The sequence below is a fragment of the Leopardus geoffroyi genome, chromosome X (genome assembly GCF_018350155.1).
Source record: "Leopardus geoffroyi isolate Oge1 chromosome X, O.geoffroyi_Oge1_pat1.0, whole genome shotgun sequence".
Classification (NCBI taxonomy): domain Eukaryota; kingdom Metazoa; phylum Chordata; class Mammalia; order Carnivora; family Felidae; genus Leopardus; species Leopardus geoffroyi.
Genome location: NC_059343.1, coordinates 62,578,053 through 62,601,887, shown reverse-complemented (window position 1 = coordinate 62,601,887; position 23,835 = coordinate 62,578,053). Strand labels below are relative to the sequence as shown.

At 36.0% G+C, this 23,835-nt stretch overlaps 1 long non-coding RNA gene and 1 pseudogene across 2 annotated transcripts in view; both read left to right on the top strand.

Annotated features, from left to right (window-relative positions):
• Positions 1 to 23,835, top strand: part of LOC123594264 — a 117,311-nt gene that overhangs the window by 86,389 nt on the left and 7,087 nt on the right. The window lies entirely within an intron of this gene.
• LOC123595582 lies at positions 20,279 to 20,424 on the top strand (annotated as a pseudogene).

Below are 23,835 nucleotides of genomic sequence, written 5' to 3'. Positions count from 1 at the left end.
AACAAGGCATATCATAGTCAAATTCACAAAATACTCAGGCAAGGAGAGAATCATGAAAGCAGCAAGTGAAAAAAAGTCCCTAACTTACAAGGGAAGACAGAACAGGTTTGCAGCAGACCTATCCACAGAAACTTGGCAGGCCAGAAAGGAATGGCAGGATATATTCAATGTGCTGAATTGGAAAAATATGCAGCCAAGAATTCTTTATCCAGCAAGGCTGCCACTCAAAATAGAGGAGAGATTAAAAGCTTCCCAGACAAACAAAAATTAAAGGAGTCTGTGACCTCTAAACCAGCCTTGAGATAAATTATAAGGGGGAATCTCTGAGGGGAGGAAAGGTGAAAAAAAGGACCAAAGGCAACAAAGACTAGAAAGGACCAAAGAACACCGCCAGAAACTCCAACTCTATAAGAAACATAATGGCAATAAGTTCATATTTTTCAGTACTCACTCTTAACGTCAATGGACTCAATGCTCCAATCAAAAGACGCAGGGTAACAGAATGGATAAGAAAACAAGATCCATCTATATACTGTTTACAAGAGACCCATTTTAGGCCTAAAGACCCACCTTCCAATTGAAAGTAAGGGGATGGAGAACCATCTATCATGGTAATAGTCAACAAAAGAAATCCAGAGTAGCCATACTTATATCAGACAATATAGAATTTAAAATAAGACTATAACAAAAGATGAAAAAGGGCATTGTATCATAATTAAGGAGTCTATCCACCAAGATTATCTAATAATTGTAAACATTTGTATTCCAAATGTGAGAGCACCCAAATATATAAATCAATTAATCACAAACATAAAGAAACTCATTGATAATAATACCATAATGGTAGGGGACTTCAACACCCCACTTACAACAATGGACAGATCATCTAAACAGAATATCAACAAAGAAACAATGGCTTTGAATGACACACTAGACCAGATGGATTTAACAGTTATATTCAGAACATTTCATCCTAAAGCAGTGGAATGTACATTTTTCTCCAGTGCACATGGAACGTTCTCCAGAATAGACTACATACTGGGACACAAACCAGCCCTCAACAAGTACAAAAAGATCAGGGTCATACGATGCGTATTTTCAGACCACAATGCTATGAAACAAAATCAACCACAAGAAAAAATTTGAAAAGGTAGCAATTACTTTGGGACTAAATAACATCCTACTAAAGAATGAATGGGCTAACCAAGAAGTTAAAGAGGAAGTTAAAAATACATGGAAAGAAATGAAAATTAGAACACCACAGCCCAAAACCTCTGGGACTCAGCAAAGGCTGTCTGTCATAAGAGGAAAGTATATAGCAACCCAGGCCTTCTTAAAGTTGGAAGAAAGTTCTCATATACAGAACCTAACCTTACACCTTAAAGAGCTGGAAAAATCACAGCAAATAAAACCCAAAACTAGAAGAAGACAGGAAATAATAAATATTAGAGCAGAAATCAATGCTATCAAAGCCAAAAAAAGAAACAAACAGAAAACAACAGTAGAACAGATCAATGAAACCAGAAGCTGGTTCTTTGAAATAATTAACAAAGTTGATAAATCAGTAGCCAGTTTGATCAAGAAGAAAAAGGAAAGGACCCAAATATACAAAATCAAGAATGAAAGAGGAGAGATCACAACCAACACAGCAGAAATAAAAACAATGATAAGAAAATATTATGAACAATTATACACCAATAAAATGGGCAATCTGGAAGAAATGGACAAATTCCTAGAAACGTATAAACTACCAAATCTGAAACAGAAAGAAATAGAAAATTTGAGCAGACCCATGACCAGTAAAGAAATTGAGTTAGCAATCAAAAATCTCCCCAAAAATGAGTCCAGGGCTAGATGGATTTCCAGGGTAATTCTACCAGACATTTAAGGAAGAGTTAACACCTAATCTCTTGAAGCTGTTCCAGAAAATAGAAATGGAAGGAAAACTTCCAAACTCTTTCTATGAAGCCAGAATTACCTTGATTCCAAAACCAGACAAAGATCCCCCTAAAAAGGAGAACTATAGACCAATTTCCCTGGTGAACATGGATGCAAAAATCCTCAACAAGGTATTAGCCAACCAGATCCTACAATACATTAAAAAAATTATTCACCACGACCAAATGGAATTTATTCCTGGGATGCAGGCTGGTTCAATATCCACAAAACTATCCATGTGTTTCATGACATCAATAAAAGAAAGGATAAGAGCCACATGATCCTCTTAATAGATGCCGAGAAAGCATTTGACAAAATACAGCATCCATTCTTGATAAAAGCCCTCAAGAAAGTAGGGATAGAAGGAGTATATCTTGAGATCATAAAAGCCATATATGAACAACCCAACGCTAATATCAACCTCAATGGGGAAAAACAGAGCTTTCCCCCTAAGGTCAGAAATGAGACAGGGATGCCCACTCTCACCACTGTTATTCAACATAGTATTGGAAGTCTTAGCCTCAGCAATCAGACAACACAAAGAAATAAAAGGAATCCAAATCAGCCCAGAGGAGGTCAAACTTTCACTCTTCGCAGATGACATGATACTTTATATGGAAAACCCAAAAGATTCCACCAAAAATCTGCTAGAATTGATTCCTGAATTCAGCAGTGTTGCAGGATATAAAATCAATGCATTGAAATCGGTTGCATTCCTATACACCAACAATGAAGCGGCAGAAAGAGAAATCAAGGAATAGATCCCATTTACAGTTGCACAAGAAACCATAAAATACCTAGGAATAAATCTAACCAAAGAGGTGAAAAATCTATACACTGAAAACTATAGAAAGCTTATGAATGAAATTGAAGAAGACACAAAAAAAAAATGGAAAAAGGTTCCATGCTGCTGGATAGGAAGAACAAATATTATTAATATAACACTGTATGTTAATTATACTTCAATAAAAGAAAGCAAAGCAAAACAAAAAATTAAATTCTCAAAAATACAATGACTGAGTCACTTCATAACTGCATGTTTCATTTTAAAAGAAATTATCTTTCTGTTTGTTTTGTAATTGTCAGTTTAATTTCCAGAGTAGCTTATTTTATATTTATTCTGGCAATGTATGAAGATCTAGTGTTTCTTCTTTCTCACAAGCAGTTGGTGTTTTCACTTTTTAATTTTATCTTTCTGAGTGTGCAGTGATATCTCATTGTGGTTTTAATTTGCATGCATCTAATGGGTAATCATGTTTCATATCTTTTCATGTGCTTATTTACCATCTGTATATCTTCCTCAGTGAACTGTATGTTCTTATATCTTTCCCATTTTCTAATTTCACTGATATTTTTCTTCTATTGCTGAGAACTGAGGGTTATTTATATATTATATATATAAAAATGTTTTTGAAAACGTGGTTTGCAAATATTTTCTCTCATTCTGTAGCTTATCTTTTCATCCTCTAAAGAGGGTGTTTGGCAGAGTGAGATTTTTAATATTGTTGAAGTCCAATTTATTAATGTTTCGTCTCATAAGTTGTGCTTTTAGTGTCAAGTCCGAAAACTTTTCATGTCCCTTAGGGCTCAAACATTTTCCATTTTTTTCCCTAAAAGTTTTATCTTTTTATGTTTTACATTTAAAATCATGATACATTTTTGGGCACTTGGGTGGCTCAGTCCATTAAGGGTCCAATTTTAGCTCAGGTCATGATCTCATGGTCTGTGAGTTCGAGCCCCATGTTGGGCTCCGTGCTAACAGCTCAGAGCCTGGAGGCTGCTTCAGATTCTGTGTTTCCCTTTCTCTCTCTCTGCCCCTCCCCTGCTCATGTTCTGTCTGTGTCTCTCAAACATAATAAACGTTAAAAAATGTTTAAAAAGAATAAAAATCATGATACATTTTGACTTAATTATTGTATATGGTGTGAAGGCTAGGTCAAAGTTCATTTTATTTTTACATATGGATATTAGTTGCTCCAGCACCTTTGGTTGAAAATTCTATCCTTTCGCCATTCATTTATCTTTGCCATGTTGTCAAAAGTTAATCAGGCACATTTGTGTGGATCTGTTTCTGGGTTCTATATTCTGTTTTGTTGATCTATGTGTTTAACTCTCCACCAATACCACACTATCTTGATTACTGTAGCTCTGTAGTAAGCCTTATCATCTGGAATGATTCCTCCTAATTCATTTTGCTTTTTCAAAATTGTTTTTAGCTATTCTAGTTTCTTTCCTTCCCATGACACATTTTAGAATAAGCTTGTGTATATCTACAAAACATCTTTCTAGGAAATTGATAAGAATTGCATCAAACATATAGATCAACTTAGAATTGACATCTTTACTAGGTTGAACCTTCTTATCTGCAAATATGGCATCTCTGTTTACTTAGGTATTCTTTGATTTCTGTCATCAGCATTTTGTAATTTTCAGCATGTGGATTCTTTTCCTTTTTGTTGTACCTATGTATTCCATTTTCTTTGTAGTGATTATAAATGTGTTTTAAATTTTGTTTTCCACATGTTTATTGTTTGTAAATAAAAATGCTATTGATTTTTGTGTGTTCTTGTAATCTTAAACCTTGCCTATGTGATGAAACCTTCATCAAAACTCCTAAACAATGGAGTGCAGAAAGCTTCTGAGTCTGTGAACACATCCACGTGCTAGGAGGGTGGCATACCTCAGCTCCACAGGATAGAAGCTCTTGCGTTTGGGACCCATCCAGACTTTACTCTATGTACCTCCTCATTCTGCTGTTCATTTGTAGTTTTATATAATATCCTTTGTAATAAATCAGCAAATGTAAGTAGAGCATATTTCTGACTTTGTGAGTCATTCCAGAGAATTACCAAACCTGAGGAGAGTCATGGGAACTGCTAACCTATAACCAATTGGTGAGAAGTTTGGGAGGCCTAAGACTTGTGACTGGCATCTGAAATTGGAGACAGTCTTGGAAGACTGAGCCCTTAACCCATGAAGTCTGCACTAATACAGAGTAGTTAGTCTCAGAATTTAACGGAATTGTTGAACACCCAGTTTGTGTCTGGAGAATCAAGAATTGGTTGTTGGTGTTATAAAACACCTCAGAATTAATATCAGCCAATCCATTTCATGGTTCCAAAATTATAGCTAGTTCTTTTTCAAAAAGTTTTCTATCATTTTATGCATTCGTTTTCTGTCAATATTGACATTTTTTCCTTTTATATCCTTGGACATAGTTAACATAACTCTGTGTGGGTGTGTGTGCGTGTGTGTTTGTGTGTGTGTTTTAGCTGTGCATCCAAAAATTCTAACATAAAGAGCTTTTGTGGATCTATTGTCTGTCGTTTTTCTCTTTCTAATCCATTTTTTATCTCTTCATATCTTTCTTGGAGTGTATGTTTGATAATTTCTTTGAAAAATCATTGATAAATGTCATTTCAAGTTGTGTTTGAATTTAAATACTTCCTCAGATGATTTTTGACATGTGTTTCCAGGAACTTTTGACATTAGCATTCTGAAATTATATAAATCTGATGCCAGAGATTAAGATTTTGTGGACTTGGGGCACCTGGGTGGATCAGTCAGTTAGGCATCTAGCTTCGGCTCAGATCATGACCTCATCGTATATGGGTTTGAGCCCCACATCGGGCTCTGTGCTGACAGCTCAGAGCCTGAAGCCTGCTTTGGATTGTGTGTCTCCCTCTCTCTCTTCCCCTACCCTGCTCATGCTCTGTCTTTCCAAAATAAATAAACGTTAAAATAAATGAATGAATGAATGAATGAATAAATAAATAAATAAATAAATAAATAAATAAATAAAATGATTTTATGGACTACTGAGATTCTCCAATGCTGATCCACAATATTTGAATGCAAAATGTTATTTCCTGTTCACTGTTACACCTAGAGTGTAGCCTTTGTTATTGTCCCTCACCAACATAATTACCTTTGGCAGCCTCTGGATTCTTATTTTGTCATCCAAGCCTCATGAGACTGTAAACAACACTGTTCAGCACTCATCTTTTTACTCCCAATTTGTTAAACATCTAATATCTAATACCAGGTTCATAGCTCTCTGTTTAGGTATCCTCTACGATCTGGCTTGGTAAATTTTCACTACCTAGCTAGCTATTTGAGCCACCTAGAGTCATTGTGGGTACCAATTTTCTATATTGTCTCAGTGGAAAGGATATTCTAAATTACCTAATCCAACATTGCTGGAGGAAAATGTTCAATTCATTATTTTGATTTTTTTAATTTGTTTGATTACCCACCTTCAAAAGCTGAAGATTAAATTAAACAAACTCCTGGGTTAGTATCACATTATTGCCTTTGATCTTCACAAGGTCTGTCCTTTATTTTATTCATTCAGTTATTACTTTTACTCATATTATCTTTCTCCTCCAACTGACGTGAAACAGTCTCAAAAGTTTCCTGTCTTCTTCTGGAATTCTTCTTCGGAAAAGTGTCTATTCATGCCTTCTGCCCAATTCTTCACTGGATTATTTCTTTTTTGGGTGTTGAGTTTTATAAGTTCTTTACAGATTTTGGATATTAACCCTTTATCCAATATGTCACCTGAAAATATCTTCTCCCATTCTGTAGGTTGCTTCCTTCACTGTGCAGAAGCTTTTTATCTTGATGAAGTCCAATAGTTCATTTTTGCTTTTGTTTCCCTTGTCTCCAGAGACATCTAAAGCAAGAAGTTGCTGCAGCCAAGGTCAAAGAGGTTGTTGTTTGTTTTCTCCTGCAGGATTTTTTAAGTTTCCTATCTCACATTTAGGTCTTTCATCCATTTTGAATTTATTTTCATGTATGGTGTAAGAAAGTGCCTCAGGTTCATTTTTCTGCATGTCGCTCTCAACTTTTCCCATCACTATTTGCTGAAGAGACTCGTTTTTTCCATTGCATACCCTTTTCTGTTTTGTTAAAGATTACTTGGCCATATATTTGTGGGCCCATTTCTGGGTTCTCCCTTCTGTTCCATTGATCCACATGTCTTTTTTTGTGCCAATACCATACTGTCTTGATGATTACAGTTTTGTAATACAACTTGAAGTCTGGACTTGTGATGCCTCCAGCTTTCGTTTTCTTTTTCAACTTTACATTGGCTACTTGGGATCTTTTCTGGTTCCATACAAATTTTAGGATTGTTGGTTCTACCTCTGTGAAGAATGCTGGTGTTATTTTGATAGGGATTGCATTGAATGTGTAGATTACTTTGGGAAGTATCGACATTTTAACAATATTTGTTCTTCCAATCCATGAGCATGGAATGTTTTTCCATTTCTTTGTGTCTTCTTCAATTTCTTTCATAAGATTTTTATAGTTTTCAGCTTACAGGTCTTTTACCTCTTTGGTTACATTTAGGTATCTTATGGTTTTTGGTGCACTTGTAAGTGGGATCAATTCCTTGATATCTCTTTCTGCTGCTTCATTATTGGTGTATAGAAATGCAACTGATTTCTGTACATTGATTTTATATCCTGTGACTTTGTTGTTGTCTGATAAGGCTAGGACTTCTCACACTATGTTGAACAACATTGGTGAGAGTGGACATCCCTGTCATGTTCCTGACCTTAGGGGGAAACCTCGCAGTTTTTTCCCACTGAGGATATTAGCTGTTAGACTTTTATAAATGGCCTTTATGACCTTGAGCCATGTTCCTTCTATCCCTACTTTCTTGAGGGCTTTTTATCAAGAAAGATGCTGTATTTTGTCAAATGCTTTTCCTGCATATTTTGAGAGGATTGTGTGGTTTTTATCCTTTCTTTTATTAAAGTGGTGCATCACATTGATTGACATGTGGATATTGAACCACTCCTGTAGCCCAGGAATAAATCCCCCTTAATCGTGGTGAATGACTCCTTTAATGTATTGTTGGATTCAGTTTGCTAGTGTCTTGTTGAGAATTTTTGCATCCATGTTTATCAGGGAAATTGGTCTGTAGTTGTCCTTTTTGTGGGGCTTTGTCTGGTTTTGGAATCAAGGTAATGCAGGCCTCATAGAATGAATTTGGAAGTTATTGTTCCATTTTTATTTTTTGTAAAATCTTCAAAAGAATAGGTATTAACTCTTCTTTAAATGTTTGGTAGAATTCCCCTTGAAAGTTATCCAGCCCTGGACCCTTGCTTTTTGGGAGATTTTGAGTACTGATTCAATTTCTTTACTGGTTATTGGTTTGTTCAAATTTTCTATTTCTTCCTGTTTCAGTTTTGGTAGTTTGTATTTTTCTAGGAATTTTTCTATTTCTTCCAGATTACCCAATTTGTTGGCATATTATTGCTCATAATATTCTCTTATTATTATTTGGGTGGTGTTGGTTGTGATCTCATTCATTCATGATTTTATTTATTTAGGCTCTTTCCTTTTTCTTTTTGATCATTCTTGCTAGGGTTTTGTCATTTTTGTTAATTCTTTCAAAGAACTAGCTCCTTTGTTCTACTTTTTTTAAATTTTGTTATCACTGATTTCTGCTCTAATCTTTATTTTTTCCTTTCTTCTGCTGGCTTTGGGCTTTATTTGCTGTTCTTTCACTAAGCTCCTTACATGTAAGGTTAGGTTGTATATTTGAGACATTTCTTCCTTATTTAGAAAGGCTTGGGTTGCTAAATACTTCCTTCTTACGACCGTCTTTCCTGCATCTCAGAGGTTTTTCACTGGTATATATATATATATATATATATATATATATATATATATATATATATATATTTAGTTAGTGCATGGTGCAACAATGATTTCCAGAGTAGATTTCTTAGTGCCCCTTACCCATTTAGCCCATCTCCCCTCCCACAACCCCTCCCATAACCTTCAGTTTGTTCTCCATATTTATGAGTCTCTTTTGTTTTGTCCCCCTCTTTTTTTTAATATTATTTTTGCTTCCCTTCCCTTATGTTCATCTGTTTTGTATCTTATGTTCCTGGTATGAGTGAATACATATGATATTTGTCTTTCTCTGACTAACTTTGCTTAGCATAATACACTTCAGTTCCATCCATGTAGTTGCAAATGGCAAGATGTCATTCTTTTTGATTGCCAAGTAATACTCCATTGTATATATATACCATATTTTCTTTATCCATTCATCTATTGATGGACATTTGGGCTCTTTCCATACTTTGGCTATTGTTGATGGTGCTGCTATAAACATGGAGGTGCATGTGTCTCTTCGAAACAGCATACTTGTATCCCGTGGATAAATGCCTAGTATGCAATTGCTGGGTTGTAGGGTAGTTCTATTTTTAGTGTTTTGAGGAACCTCCATACTGTTTTCCAGAGTGGCTGCACCAGTTTCCATTCCCACAAACAATGCAAAAGAGATCCTCTTTCTCCGCATCCTTGCCAACATCTGTTGTTGCCTGAGTTGTTAATGTTAGCCATTCTGACAGGTGTAAGGTGGCATCTCATTGTGGTTTTGATTTGTATTTCCCTGATGATGAGTGATCTTGAGCATTTTTTTTCATGTGTCAGTTGGCCATCTGGATGTCTTCTTTGGAGAAGTGTCTGTTCATGTCTTTTGCCCATTTCTTCACTGGATTGTTTGTTTTTTGGGTGTTGAGTTTGATTAGTTCTTTATAGATTTTGGATACTAACCCTTTATCTGATATGTCATTTGCAAATATCTTCTCCCATTCTGTCAGTTGCCTTTTAGTTTTGCTGATTGTTTCCTTCACTGTGCAAAAGCTTTTTATTTTGATGAGGTCCCAGTAGTTCATTTTTGCTTTTGTTTCCCTTGCCTTCGGACACATGTTGAGTAAGAAGTTGCTGTGGCCAAGATCAAAGAGGTTTTGTTTTCTCCTTGAGGATTTTGATGGCTGTCTGACATTGAGGTCTTTCATCCATTTTGAGTATATTTTTGTGTATGGTGTAAGAAAGTGGTCCAGGTTCATTCTTCTGCATGTCACTGTCCAGTTTTCCCAGTACCACTTGCTGAAGAGACTGTCTTTATTCCATTGGATATTCTTCCCTGATTTGTCAAAGATTAGTTGGCCATACATTTGTGGGTCCATTTTTGGGTTCTCTATTCTGTTACATTGATCTGAGTGTCTGTTTTTGTGCCAGTACCATACTATCTTGATGATTACAGCTTTGTAGTATAGCTTGAAGTCTGGGATTGTGATGCCTCCTGTTTTGGTTTTCTTTTTCAAGATTGCTTTGGTTATTTGGGGTCTTTTCTTGTTCCATACAAATTTTAGGATTATTTGTTCTAGCTCTGTGAAGAATGCTGGTGTTTTTTTGATAGGGATTGCATTAAACATTTAGATTGCTTTGGGTAATATCAACATTTTCACAATATTTGTTCTTCCTATTCAGGAGCATGAAAGATGGTTCTCCATTCCCTCACTTCCAACCTGCAGGTGTCTTTAGGTCTAAAATGAGTCTCCTGTAGGCAGTGTATAAAGGGATCTTGTATATTTGTTTTTTAGGCATTGTTTTTATCAGTTCTTTATACAATTTGGATACTAGCCCTTTATGAGATATGTCATTTGCAAATATTTTTTCCCATTCCTTCAGTTGCCTTTTAGTATTATTGATTGTTTCCTTCATTGTGCAGAAGTTTTTATCTTGATAAGACCACAAGAAAAAGGAGAATTATGGACCCATATCCCTGATTAACCTGGATAATTCTCAACAAGATACTATCAAAAGGAATTCAACAGTATATTAAAAGAATTATTCACCATGGTCAAATGGGATTTATTTCTTGGCTGCAGGCCTAGTTCAATATTTGCAAATCAATCAAAATGATACACCACATTAATGAAAGGAAGGATAAGAACCAGATGATCCTTTTAATAGATGCAGAAAAAGCACTAGATAAAATATAACACCTTTCTTGATAAAAACCCTGAAGAAAGTATGGATAGAAGGAATATGCCTTAACATCATAAAAGCCTTATATGAAAGACCCAGAGCTAATATCCTCAATGGGGAAAACCTGAGAGCTTTCCCCCTAAGATCAGGAGTATGACAGGGATGTCCACTTTCACTACTGTTGTTCAACATATTACTACAAGTCCTAGCGTAAGCAATCAGACAACAAAATGAAATAAAACACATCCAAATCCATAAGAAAGAATTAATGTTAAAGGAAACTGATTGAGTATAATGGAAGACTATAAGCAAGATTAAGAAAAGTAGAAAAGAAAAAATTTCACAGGTACATATAAGGATAAAGTAGTAGATTAAACACTTACAAAACCGGTAGAGAGGTTAAAGCACAAAAGCAGTAAGATCAATTATATCTATAAAAATAGTCAAAGGAGTCACAGAATAAAAGGATGTAATGTATGACACCATATAGATAAAATGTGGTGTGGAGAGTAAAAATTCATTGTTCTTAGAATGGGATCAAACTTAACAATCAACTTAATGTAGACTGCTGTATGCATAATATATTACATATATATACATATACATATGTATACATACATATATACGTATACATATGTATACATGCATATATATACGTATACATATGCATACATATGTATATATATACGTATACATATGCATACATATGTATATATATACATATATATGTATATATACAATGGTAACCACAAATCAAAAACCTATAATAAATGAAGACAAGCGTAACTAAGCCTAGCTTTAAAGGAACCCATCAAGCCAAAAGGGAAGAGTGCACGATTAGAAATGAATAGAACAAATGTAAAATAAGTAATAAGTAAAATATGTCAATAATACATACCTATTAATAATTACTTTGAATGTAAATTGACTCAACGCTCCAACCAAAAGACATAATGTGACTGAATGGATAAAAACCAAAGCCCATCTGTATGCTGTCTACAAGAGACTCATTTTAGACCTAAAGACACATGCAGATTGAAAGTGAAGGGATAGAAAATATTTATCATGAAAATGGAAATGAAAGGAAAGGTGGAATACCAATACTTCTATTGAAAAAAATCATTTTTTTATAAAATAGAATTTAAAACAAAGACTGTAATTAGAGTCAAAGAAGAATACTACATAATCATACAGGAAATGATTCAACAAGAGCATATAACAATTGTAAATATTTATGCATCCAACATGGGAATACCCAAATACTTAAAGCCATTGAAAACAAACACAAGGGAGAAAATGATAGCATCATAATAATTGTAGGGGGCTTTGACATCCCACTTACAGCAAAGGATAGACAAATTCAACAAGGAAACAGTGGGTTTGAATCACACATTGGAACAGATGGATCTAACAGATATATTGAGAACATTCCATCCAAAAAGAGGAGAATACACATTCTTTTCAAGTGCACATGGAAAATTCTTCAGAATAGATCACATATTAGGCCACAAACAAGTCTCACCAAATTCAAAACGATTGAAATCTTTTCCAAAGATTCATGCATCTTTTCCAAAAGCAGCACTATGAAACTGGAAGTCAACCACAAGAAAAAAACCTGGAAAGAGCGCAAATACACAGAAGTTAAGTAACATGCTACTAAACAATGAATGGATGAACCAAGAAATTAAAGTAGAAATTAAAAATACATGAAGATAAATGAAAATAAAAGCACAATGCTCCAAAGTATTTGGAATGTGGCAAAAGTTATCCCAAGAGGGAAGTATATAGCAGTAATACAGGCTTACGTTAAGAAGCGAGAAAAATCTCAAATAAACAACCAACATTATACCTAAAGGAGCTAGAAAACAAGGAACAAAGAAAGTCTTAAACCAGTAGAAGGAAGGAAATAATAAAGATTAGAACAGAAATAAATAAAATAAAAACTAAAAAACAGTACAACAGATCAATGAAACCAGGAGTTGGTTCTTTGAAAATCTCAACAGAAGTGATAAAACTTTTGGGCAATGCCTGACTCTTTTTCACCTTAAGTGGGTTCCCAGTTAGGCAACACAGAACAAATCCTTTTTGTCAGTCTTCTATGTAGTCCTCACATAGTTTAGAAGAGAAGAAAAAATAATTTTTAAATAAAGTCTGCTCAGCTTTCTCTGGAGCAAGGGACCAAGGTCCCACACTGTGGGACCCCATCTTCAAAACTGCTACCAAGATGTTGGGGCACCTGGGTGGTTCAGTTGGTTAAGCTGGTCCGACTTCGGCTCACGTCATGATTTCGCGGCTTATGGGTTTAAGCCCCGCATCAGGCTCTGTGCTGAGAGCTCAGGGCCTGGAGCCTTCTTCAGATTCTGTGTTTCTGTCTCTGCCCCTACCCTACTCATGCTATGTCTACTCTCTCTCAAAAATGAATAAACATTAAAAAAGTAAAAAAAAATTGCTACCAAGATGCAAAGGAGGCAAGGGCAATAAAAACACCACAAATCTTTCTAACTTAAAAAAAAAAAAAAAAAAAAAAAAAAATTGCCTTTTTTGCTGATTCAGCATTTTTTTAGTTGTCATAAACCTTTGGAAACTTGAGTTCTGACAGTAAGTTTCCAGGTTTTCTTTTATTTTTTTAGTTTTTATTTTAATTCCAACTAGTTAACATAGTGTTATATTGGTTTCAGGTATACAATACAGTAATTCAACTCTTCCATACAATACCTGGTGCTCAATACAAAAAGTGCACTCTTTGATCCTTATCACCTATTTTCCTATCTGCCCACTGCCCTACCCTCTTGAACCATCAATTTGTTCTCCGTAATTAAGAGTCTGTCTCATGATCTCTCTCTCTCTCTCCCCATCTCTCTCCCTCTCTCTTATTTTTCCTTTGCTTGTTTGTTTCTTAAATACCAATTTTGAGTAAAATCATGTGGCATTTTTCTTTTATGAACTGATCTATTTTACACCAACTACCTCCATCCATGTCATTGCAAATGGCAAGATTTAATACTTTTTTTTATTAAAAATTTTTTTGTTTCTCTTTTTTTATTTTATGATTATTCATTCATGAAATAACATTTTTCTTTCAAGTTTGTAATTATGTAAAATTAAATTAACATCTTTTAATACATTGATTTTAAAAATTACTCTTCTTGTAAATTTGTGCAATATTATTATTCATTATATCAGTTGAAATCTGGTTTACTCATACTTCTTTTGTCCTTTCCTGTCAGTATTATTTACTTATATTTATTTCTTTAAAATATGAAATTTATTGTCAAATTGGTTTACATACAACACCCAGTGCTCATCCCAACAGGTGCCCTCCTCAAAACCATTACCCACCCCCCCTCCCTCCCACCCTCCATCAACCCTCAGGTTTTTCTCAGTTTTAAGAGTGTCTATGCTTTGGCTCTCTCCCTCTCTAACCTTTTTTTTCTTTTCCTTCCCCTCCCTCATGGTCTTCTGTTAAGTTTCTCAGGATCCACATAACAGTAAAAACATATGGTATCTGTCTTTCTCTGTATGACTTATTTCACTTACCATAACACTCTCTAGTTCCATCCACGTTGCTACAAAAGGCCATATTTCACTCTTTCTCATTGCCACGTAGTATTCCACGGTGTATATAAACCACAATTTCTTTATCCATCCATCAGTTGATGGACATTTAGGCTCTTTCCATAATTTGGCTATGGTTGAAAGTGCTTCTATAAACTTTGGGGTACAAGTGCCCCTATGCATCAGTACTCCTGTATCCCTTGGGTAAATTCCTAGCAGTGCTATTGCTGGGTCATAGGGTAGATCTATTTTTAATTTTTTGAGGAACCTCCACACTGTTGTCCAGAGTGGCTGCACCAGTTTGCATTGCCACCAACAGTGCAAGAGGGTTCCCGTTTCTCCACATCCTCTCCAGCATCTATAGTTTCCTGATTTGTTCATTTTAGCCACTCTGACTGGCTTGATGTGATATCTGAGTGTGGTTTTGATTTGTATTTCCCTGATGAGCGACGTTGAGCATCTTTTCATGTGCCTGTTGGCCATACGGATGTCTTCTTTAGAGAAGTGTCTATTCATGTTTTCTGCCCATTTCTTCACTGGATTATTTGATTTTCGGGTGTGGAATTTGGTGAGCTCTTTATAGATTTTGGATACTAGCCCTTTGTCCGCTATGTCACTTGCAAATATCTTTTCCCATTTCATTCGTTGCCTTTTGGTTTTGTTGATTGTTTCCTTTGCAGTGCAGAAGCTTTTATCTTCATGAGGTCCCAATAGTTCATTTTTGCTTTAAATTCCCTTGCCTTTGGGGATGTGTCAAGTAAGAAATTTCTGCGGCTGAGGTCAGAGAGGTTTTTTCCTGCTTTCTCCTCTAGGATTTTGATGGTTTCCTGTCTCACATTCAGGTCCTTTATCGATTTTTAGTTTGTTTTTGTGAATGGTGTCAGAAAGTGGTCTAGTTTCATCTTTCTACATGTTGCTGTCCAGTTCTCCCAGCAAGATTTGTTAAAGAGACTGTCTTTTTTCCATTGGATATTCTTTCCTGCTTTGTCAAAGATTAGTTGGCCATACTTTTGTGGGTCTAGTTCTGAGGTCTCTATTCTATTCCATTGGTCTATGTGTCTGTTTTTGTGCCAATACCATGCTGTCTTGATGATTACAGCTTTGTAGTAGAGGCTAACGTCTGGGATTGTGATGCCTCCCACTTTGGTCTTCTTCTTCAAACTTACTATGGCTATTCGGGGCCTTTTGTGGTTCCATACAAAATTTAGGATTGCTTGTTCTAGCTTCGAGAAGAATGCTGTTGCAATTTTGATTGGGATTGCATTGAATGTGTAGATAGCTTTGGGTAGTATTGACATTTTGACAATATTTATTCTTCCAATCCATGAGCATGGAATGTTTTTACATTTCTTTATATCTTCCATTTCCTTCTTTAGCTTTCTATAGTTTTCAGAATACAGATCTTTTACATCTTTGGTCAGGTTTATTCCTAGGTATTTTATGCTTCTTGGTGCAATTGTGAATGGGATCAGTTTCTTTATTTGTCTTTCTGTAGCTTCATTATTAGTGTATAAGAATGCAACTGATTTCTGTACATTGATTTTGTATCCTGCGACTTTGCAGAATTCATGTATCAGTTTTAGCAGACTTTTGGTTGGGTCCATCGGATTTTCCATGTGTACTATCATGTCATCTGCAAAAAGTGAAAGCTTGACTTCATCTTTGCCAATTTTGATGCTTTTCATTTCCTTTTGTTGTCTCATTGCTGATGCTAGGATTTCCAACACTATGTTAAACAACAGCAGTGAGAGTGGACATCCCTGTTGTGTTCCTGATCTCAGGGGAAAGCTCTCAATTTTTCCCCATTGAGGATGATATTAGCTGTGGGCTTTGCATAAATGGCTTTCATGATGTTTAAGTATGTTCCTTCTCTCCCAACTTTCTCGAGGGTTTTTATTAAGCAACGATGCTGAATTTTGTCAAATGCTTTTTCTGCATCAATTGACAGGATCATATACTTCTTATCTTTTCTGTTGTTAATGTGATGAATCACATTGATGGATTTGTGAATGTTGAACCATGCCTGCAGCCCAGGAATGAATCCCACTTGATCCTGGTGTATAATTCTTTTTATATGCTGTTGAATTCGATTTGCTAGCATCTTATTGAGAATTTTTGCATCCATATTCAACAAGGATATTGGCCTGTAGTTCTCTCTTTTTTTACTGGGTCTCTGTTTGGTTTAGGAATCAAAGTAATGCTGGATTCATAGAATGAGTCTGGAAGTTTTCCTTCCCTTTCTATTTTTGGAATAGCTTGAGAAGGATAGGTATTATCTTTGCTTTAAATGTCTGGTATAATTCCCCAGGAAGCCATCTGGTCCTGGACTCTTATTTTTTGGGAGGTTTTTGATAACTAATTCAATTTCTTTGATGGTTATGGGTCTGTTCAAGTTTACTATTTCCTCCTGTTTGAGTTTTGGAAGTGTGTGGGTGCTTAGCAATTTGTCCGTTTCTTCCAGGTTGTCCAGTGTGTTGACATATACTTTTTCATAGTATTCCCTGATAGTTGCTTGTATTTCTGAGGGATTGGTTGTAATAATTCCATTTTCATTCATGATTTTATCTATTTGGGTTCTCCCTGTTTTCTTTTTGAGAAGCCTGGCTAGAGGTTTATCAATTTTGTTTATTTTTTCAAAAAACCAACTCTTGGTTTCGTTGATCTGCTCTACAGTTTTTTTAGATTCTATATTGTTTATTTCCACTCTGATCTTTATTATTTCTCTTCTTCTGCTGGGTTTAGGCTATCTTTGCTGTTCTGCTTCTATTTCCTTTAGGTGTGCTGTTAGATTTTGTATTTGGGATTTTTCTTGTTTCTTGAGATAGGCCTGAATTGCAATGTATTTTCCTCTCAGGACTGCCTTCGCTGCATCCCAAAGTGTTTGGATTGTTGTATTTTCATTTTTATTTGATTGCATATATTTTTAAATTTCTTCTCTAATTGCCTGGTTGACCATTCATTCGTTAGTAGGGTGTTCTTTAACCTCCATGCTTTTGGAGGTTTTCCAGACTTTTTCCTGTGGTTTATTTCAAGCTTCATAGCATTGTGGTCTGAAAGTGTGCATGATATGATCTCAATTCTTGTATACTTATGAAGTTCTATTTTGTGACCCAGTATGTGATCTATCTTGGATAATGTTCCATGTGTACTTGAAAAGAAAGTATATTCTGTTGCTTTGCGATGCAGAGTTCTATATATATATATGTGTCAAGTCCACGTGATCCAATGTATCATTCAGTGCCCTTGTTTCTTTATTGATCCTGTGTCTAGATGATCTATCCATTGTTGTAAGTGGGGTAATAAAGTCCTCTGCAATTACCACATTCTTATCAATAAGGTTGCTTGTGTTTGTGATTAATTGTTTTAAATATTTTGGTCTCCCATTTTCGGCACTTAGAAATTTATAATTGTTAGCTCTTTCTGATGGATAGACCCTGTAATTGTTACATAATGCCCTTCTTCATCTCTTGTTACAGCCTTTAATTTAAAGTCCAGTTTGTCTGATAAAAGTATGGCTACTATGGCTTTATTTGACTTCCAGTAGCATGACAGATAGTTCTCCATCCCCTCACTTTCAATCTGAAGGTGTCCTCAGGTCTAAAATGAGTCTCTTGTAGACAGCAAATAGATGGGTGTTGTATTTTTTATCCATTCTGGTACCCTATGTCTTTTGGTGGGAGCATTTAGTCCATTTACATTCAGTGTTATAGAAAGATACGGGTTTAGAGTCATTGTGATGTCTGTAGGTTTCATGCTTGTAGTGATGTCTCTGGTACTTTGTCTCATAGGATCCCCCTTAGGATCTCTTGTAAGCCTGGTTTAGTGTTGATGGATTCCTTCAGTTTTTGTTTGGGAAGACCTTTATCTCTCCTTCTATTCTGAGTGACAGACTTGCTGGATAAAGGATTCATGGCTGCATATTTTTTCTGTTCATCACATTGAAGATTTCCTGCCATTCTTTTCTGGCCTGCCAAGTTTCAGTAGATAGATCCATCACTAGTCTTATCGGTCTTCCTTTATATGTTAGGGCATGCTTATTCCTAGCTGCTTTCAGAATTTTCTCTTTATCCTTGTATTTTGCCAGTTTCACAGTGATATGTCATGCAGAACATCGATTCAAGTTACGTCTGAAGGGAGTTCCTGTGCCTCTTGGATTTCATGCCTTTTCCTTCCCCAGATGGGGGAAGTTCTCAGGTATGATTTCTTCAAGCACACCTTCAGCACCTTTCCCTTCTCTTCCTCCTCTGGAATCCCAATTATGCGTATGTTATTACGTTTAATTATGTCACTTAGTTCTCCAATTCTCCCCTCATACTCCTGGATTTTTTTTATCTCTGTTTTTCTCAGCTTCTTCTTTTTCCATAATTTTATCTTCTAATTCACCTATTCTCTCCTCTGCCTCTTCAGTCCGAGCTTGGTTGCCTCCATTTTATTTTGCACCTCATTTATAGCATTTTCTGCTCCTCCTGACTGTTTCTTAGTCCCTTGATCTCTGAAGCAATAGATTCTCTGCTGTCCTCTATGCTTTTTTCAAGCCCAGCGATTAATTTTATGACTATTTTTTTAAGTTCATTTTCTGTTATATTGCTTAAATCATTTTTGATGAATTCGTTAGCTGTCGCTACTTCCTGGAGTTTCTTTTAAGGAGAATTCTTCCGTTTCAACATTTTGGGTAGTTCCTGTAGTGGCGTGGAGCTGCAGGGCTTTTCCTCTGTACTGTCTGGAGTAACTTGTGTTGGTGGGCAGGGCTGCAGTCAGACCTGATGTTTGCCCCCAGCCTACCGCTTGGGCCACCGTCAGACTGGTGTATACCTTATCTTCCCCTCTGCCAGGGCCAGGATTCACTGTGCAGTGGTGTGACCCCTGTATGAGCTACTTGCACACTGCCAGGCTTGTGGTGCTGCTTCTATAGGATCTGGCATATTAGCCGGGGTGTAATCACAAGGTGCACAGGGGCGGAAGGGGCAGGCTCAGCTTGCTTTGACTTCAGTGGTTCACTGCAGTAGGGCCCCTGTGGTACTGGGAGGGAGGCAGACCCTTTGGAGAGATGGATCCACAGAAGCACAGTGTTGGGTGTTTGCGCAGTGCAAGCAAGTTCTGAATGGGAACTGGTTCCCTTTGGCATTTTGGCTGGGGAATGGGCGAGGGAGATGGCACTTCCCAGTGTCTTGTTCCCCGCCGAGCTGAGCTCTGTCTTCCGGGGCTCAACACGTCTCCCTCCCTTTGTCCTCTAGCCTTCTCACTCTCCAAGCAGAGCTGTTGACTTATAACCTTCCAGAATTTGAGTCCCATTGGCTGTCAAAACACACTCTGTCGGGCCCCTCCACTTTTGCATGTCAGACTCAGGGACTTTGCCTTGCCGGGCGGGCTGCCCCTCCACCACTCTGGCTGCCTCCCGCCAGTCCGTGTAGCGTGCACCGCCTCTCCGCCCTTCCTACCATCTTCCGTGCACCTCTTGTCTATGTTTGGCTCTGGAGAGTCTGTTCTGATAGTCTTCTGGTGGTTTTCTGGGTTATTTAGACAGATGTGTGTGGAATCTAAGTGATCAGCAGGACGCGGTGAGCCCAGCGTCCTCCTATGCCGCCATCTTCCTCTGGAGAGCATGTTTATTTATTTCTGAGACAGAGAGTGACAAAGCATGAGTGGGGAAGGGCAGAGAGAGAGGGAGACATAGAATCAGAAGCAGGCTCCAGGCTCTAAGCTGTCAGCACAGAGTCAGACGTGGAGCTTGAGCTCACAAACTGTGAGATCATGACCTGAGCTGATGTCGTCACTCAACTGACTGAGCCACTCAGGCGGCCCAAAATTTCATACTTTTTATGGCTCAGTAATATTCCATTGAACATATACACCATATCATCTTTATGCATTCATCAATTGATTGACACTTGGGGTGCTGCCATATCTTGGCTGTTGTAAATAATACTGCTGTAAGTATAAGGGTGCATGTATCCATTTGAGTTAGTGTTCTTGTATTTTGGGGGTAATCGCTTCTCGGCCTTTTGGCTAAGATCAAGTGTAGTATTTTGGGGGTAAATACCTATAGTGCAATTGCTGGATTTTAAGGTGGTTCTAGTTGTAACTTTTTGGATAGCATCCATAGTGTTCTACAGAGTGGCTGCAATACTTTCTATTCCCACCAAGTGTGCATGAATGTTCCTTTTCTTCCACATCCTCACCAATGCCTGTTGTTTCCTGTGTTCTTTATTTTAGCCATTCTGACAGGTATAAGGTGATAGTTCCTTGTGATTTTGATTTACATTTCCCTGATTATAAGTGATGTTCAGCATGCTTCCATATTTCTGATGGCCATCTGTATGTCTTATTTGGAAAAATGTCTATTCATGTCTTCTCATTTTTTAACTGGATTATTTTTTTTTTGGATGTTATGTTTTAAAAGTTCTTTATATATTTTGGATACTAGTCCTTTATAAAATATGCCATGTAGACATTCTTCTCCCATTTTGTACGTTGCCTTTTAATTTTGTTGATTATTTCCTTCACTGTGAAGTAGCTTTTTATTTTGATGTAGTCCTAGTAGTTTATCTTTGCTTTTGTTTCCCATGCCTCTGGAGACATATAGAAAGAAGTTGCTATGGCCAATGTCAAAGAGGTTACTTCTTGTGTTCTCTTCTAGGTTTTTTTTTATGGTTTCAGGGCTCCCATTTAGGTCTTTAATTCATTTTTAATTTATTTTTATGAATGGTGTATGAAAATCACCCATTTTCATTCTTTTGCATGTTGCTGTTAACTTTTCCTAACACCATTTGTTGAAGACCCTGTCTTTCCCATTGGATGTCCTTTCCTGGTTTGTCAAAGATTAGTTGAACATATAATTGTGGGTTCATGTCTGGGTTTTCTATTCTGTTCTATTGATCTATGTGTCTACTATTATGCCAGTCCCATACTATTCTGAATACAGTAGCTTTCTCATTTAACTTGAAGTCCAGAATTGTTCTGCCTCCAAGATTTGCTTTTCTTATTTAAGATTGCTTTGTCTATTTGGAGTCTTTTATGATTCCATTCAAATTTTATGATTGTTTTTTCTAGCTCTGTAAAAAAATGCTATTGGCAATTTGATAGGGATTGCATTTAATATGTATATTACTTTGGATAATATACATATTTTAACAATATTTGTTCTTCCAATCCATGAGCTTGAAATGTTTTCCCATTTGTTTGTGTCCTCTTCAATTTCTTTCATCAGTCTTTTACAGTTTTCATAGTACAGGACTTTCACCTCTTTGGTCAGGTTTATTCCAGGTATTTTATGGATTTTGGTGCAATTGTAAATGGGATTGGTTCCTTAATTTCTCTTTCTGTTGCTTCGTTATTGTTGTATTGAAATGCAAGGTTTCTGTACATTGATTTTATATCTTGTGACTTTGCTGAACTATGTATATCTGTGCATTCATTTTGTATCCTGTGACTTTATTGAATTTGTGTTGTAGGTTTCAGCAGTTTTTTGGTGTATTTCAGATTTTATTTTTTCTTTTTTATATAGACTATCATGTCGTCTCCAAATACTGAAAGTTTTACTTTTTACTTGCTGATTTATATGCTTTTTTTAATTGTCTGATTGCTGAGGCTAGGACTTCCAATAGTACATCAAATAACAATTGTGAGAGTGGAAATCCTTGTCTTGTTTCTGACTCTAGAGGAAAAGCTCTCAGTTTTTCCCCATTTAGGATGATATGAGCTGTGTGTTCTTCATGTATGGCCTCCATTATGTTGAGGTATGTTTCCCCTAGACCTACTTTCTGAGGATTTTTCATAAATTGATGCTGTACTTTGTCAAATGTTGTTTCTGTATCTATTGAAATGTTCATACTGGTCTTATCCTTTGTTTTGATAAAGTGACATATCACATTGATTTGCAAATATTGAACCACACTTGCAACCCAGGAATAAATCCCATATGACCGTGATAAATGATTTTTTAATGTATTGTTGCATTTGGTTTGCTAGTACTTTATTGAGAATTTTTCATTCGTGTTCATCAGGAGTATTGGCCTGTAAGTTCTCTTTTTCAATGGAGTCTTTGTGTCGTTTTGGTATCAGGGTAATGCTGGCTTCATAGAATGAATTTGGAAGTTTTCCTTCCTTTTCTATGTTTTAGAGTAGTTTGAATAGGATAAGTATTATCTCTTCTTTAAATGTTTGGCAGAATTCCCCTGTGAAGCCATCTGTCCTGGACTTTTGTTTGTTGGGATTTTTTTTTTTTTACTACTGACTCAATTTCTTTGCTGGTTATCAATCTGTTCAAGTTTTCTACTTGTTCCTGTTTCAGTTTTGGTAATTTATATGTTTCTAGGAATTTATCCATTTATTCCAGGTTGTCCAATTTTTTGGAATATAGTTTTTCATAAAACTATAGTTGTATGTATAGTTGTATACTATGTGTATAGTATATATACTCTTATAATTGTTTGTATTTCTGTAGTGTTATTTGTTATTTTTCTTTTCTTATTTGTGATTTTATTTGTTTGGGAACTTTCTCTCTTCTTTTTGATTGCTTGGCTAGAGGTTTATCAATTTTATACTTTATTTTCAAAGAACCTGTTCCTCATTACCCTGATCTGTTCTATTTTTGTTCTTGTTTTTGTTTTTTTTTTAAGTTTCTATATCTTTTATTTCTGCTCTAATCTCTATTATTCCTTCCTTCTGCTGGTTTTAAGCTTCATTTGTTCTTTTTCTAGCTCCCTTAGGTGTAAAATTAGCTTATTTCAGATTTCTTTGCTTCTTGAAGTAGGCCTGTATTGCTATATACGTCCTTCTTAGCACTGCTTTTGTTCCATCCCAAAGGTTTTGGACCATTGTGTTTTCATTTTCATTTATTTCCATGTGTTTTTAAAAAATTTCTTCTTTGATTTTCTGGTTGACCTGTTCATTGTTTAGTAGCATGTTATTTAAACTCCATATATTTGTGGCCTTACAGAATTTTTTCTTGTAGTTGACTTCTACGTTCATAGAGGTTTGGTCAGAAAATATACATGGTATGATTTTGATCCTGAATTTATCAAGGTTTGTTTTATGGGCTAATATGTGACCTATTCTGAAGAATGTTCCAAGTGCACTTGAAAAGAATATGTATTCTGATGATTTAGGATGGAATGTTCTGAATACTCTCTTAAATCCACTGTTACAATGTGTCATTCAAAGGTATTGTTTCCTCATTGACTTTCTGATTAGATGATCTGTCCATTGATGTAAGTGAGGTTTTGAAGTCCTCTACTATTACAATATTATTATCAAATAGTTCCTTTACTTTTGCTATTAACTGTTTTGTGTATTTAGGTGTTTCTTTATCAGGAGAATAAATATTTACAATTGTTATATTTTCTTGTTGTATTGTCCCCTTTATTATAAAGTGTCCTTTGTTTCTTGTTACACTCTTTGTTTTAAAGTCTATTTTTTCTGATATACATATTGGTACTCCAGCTTTCTTTTGACATCCATTTGCACAATAGATATTTCTCCATTCTCTCATTTTCAACCTTAAGGTTTCTTTAGGTCTAAAATGGATCTCTTGTAGACAGCATG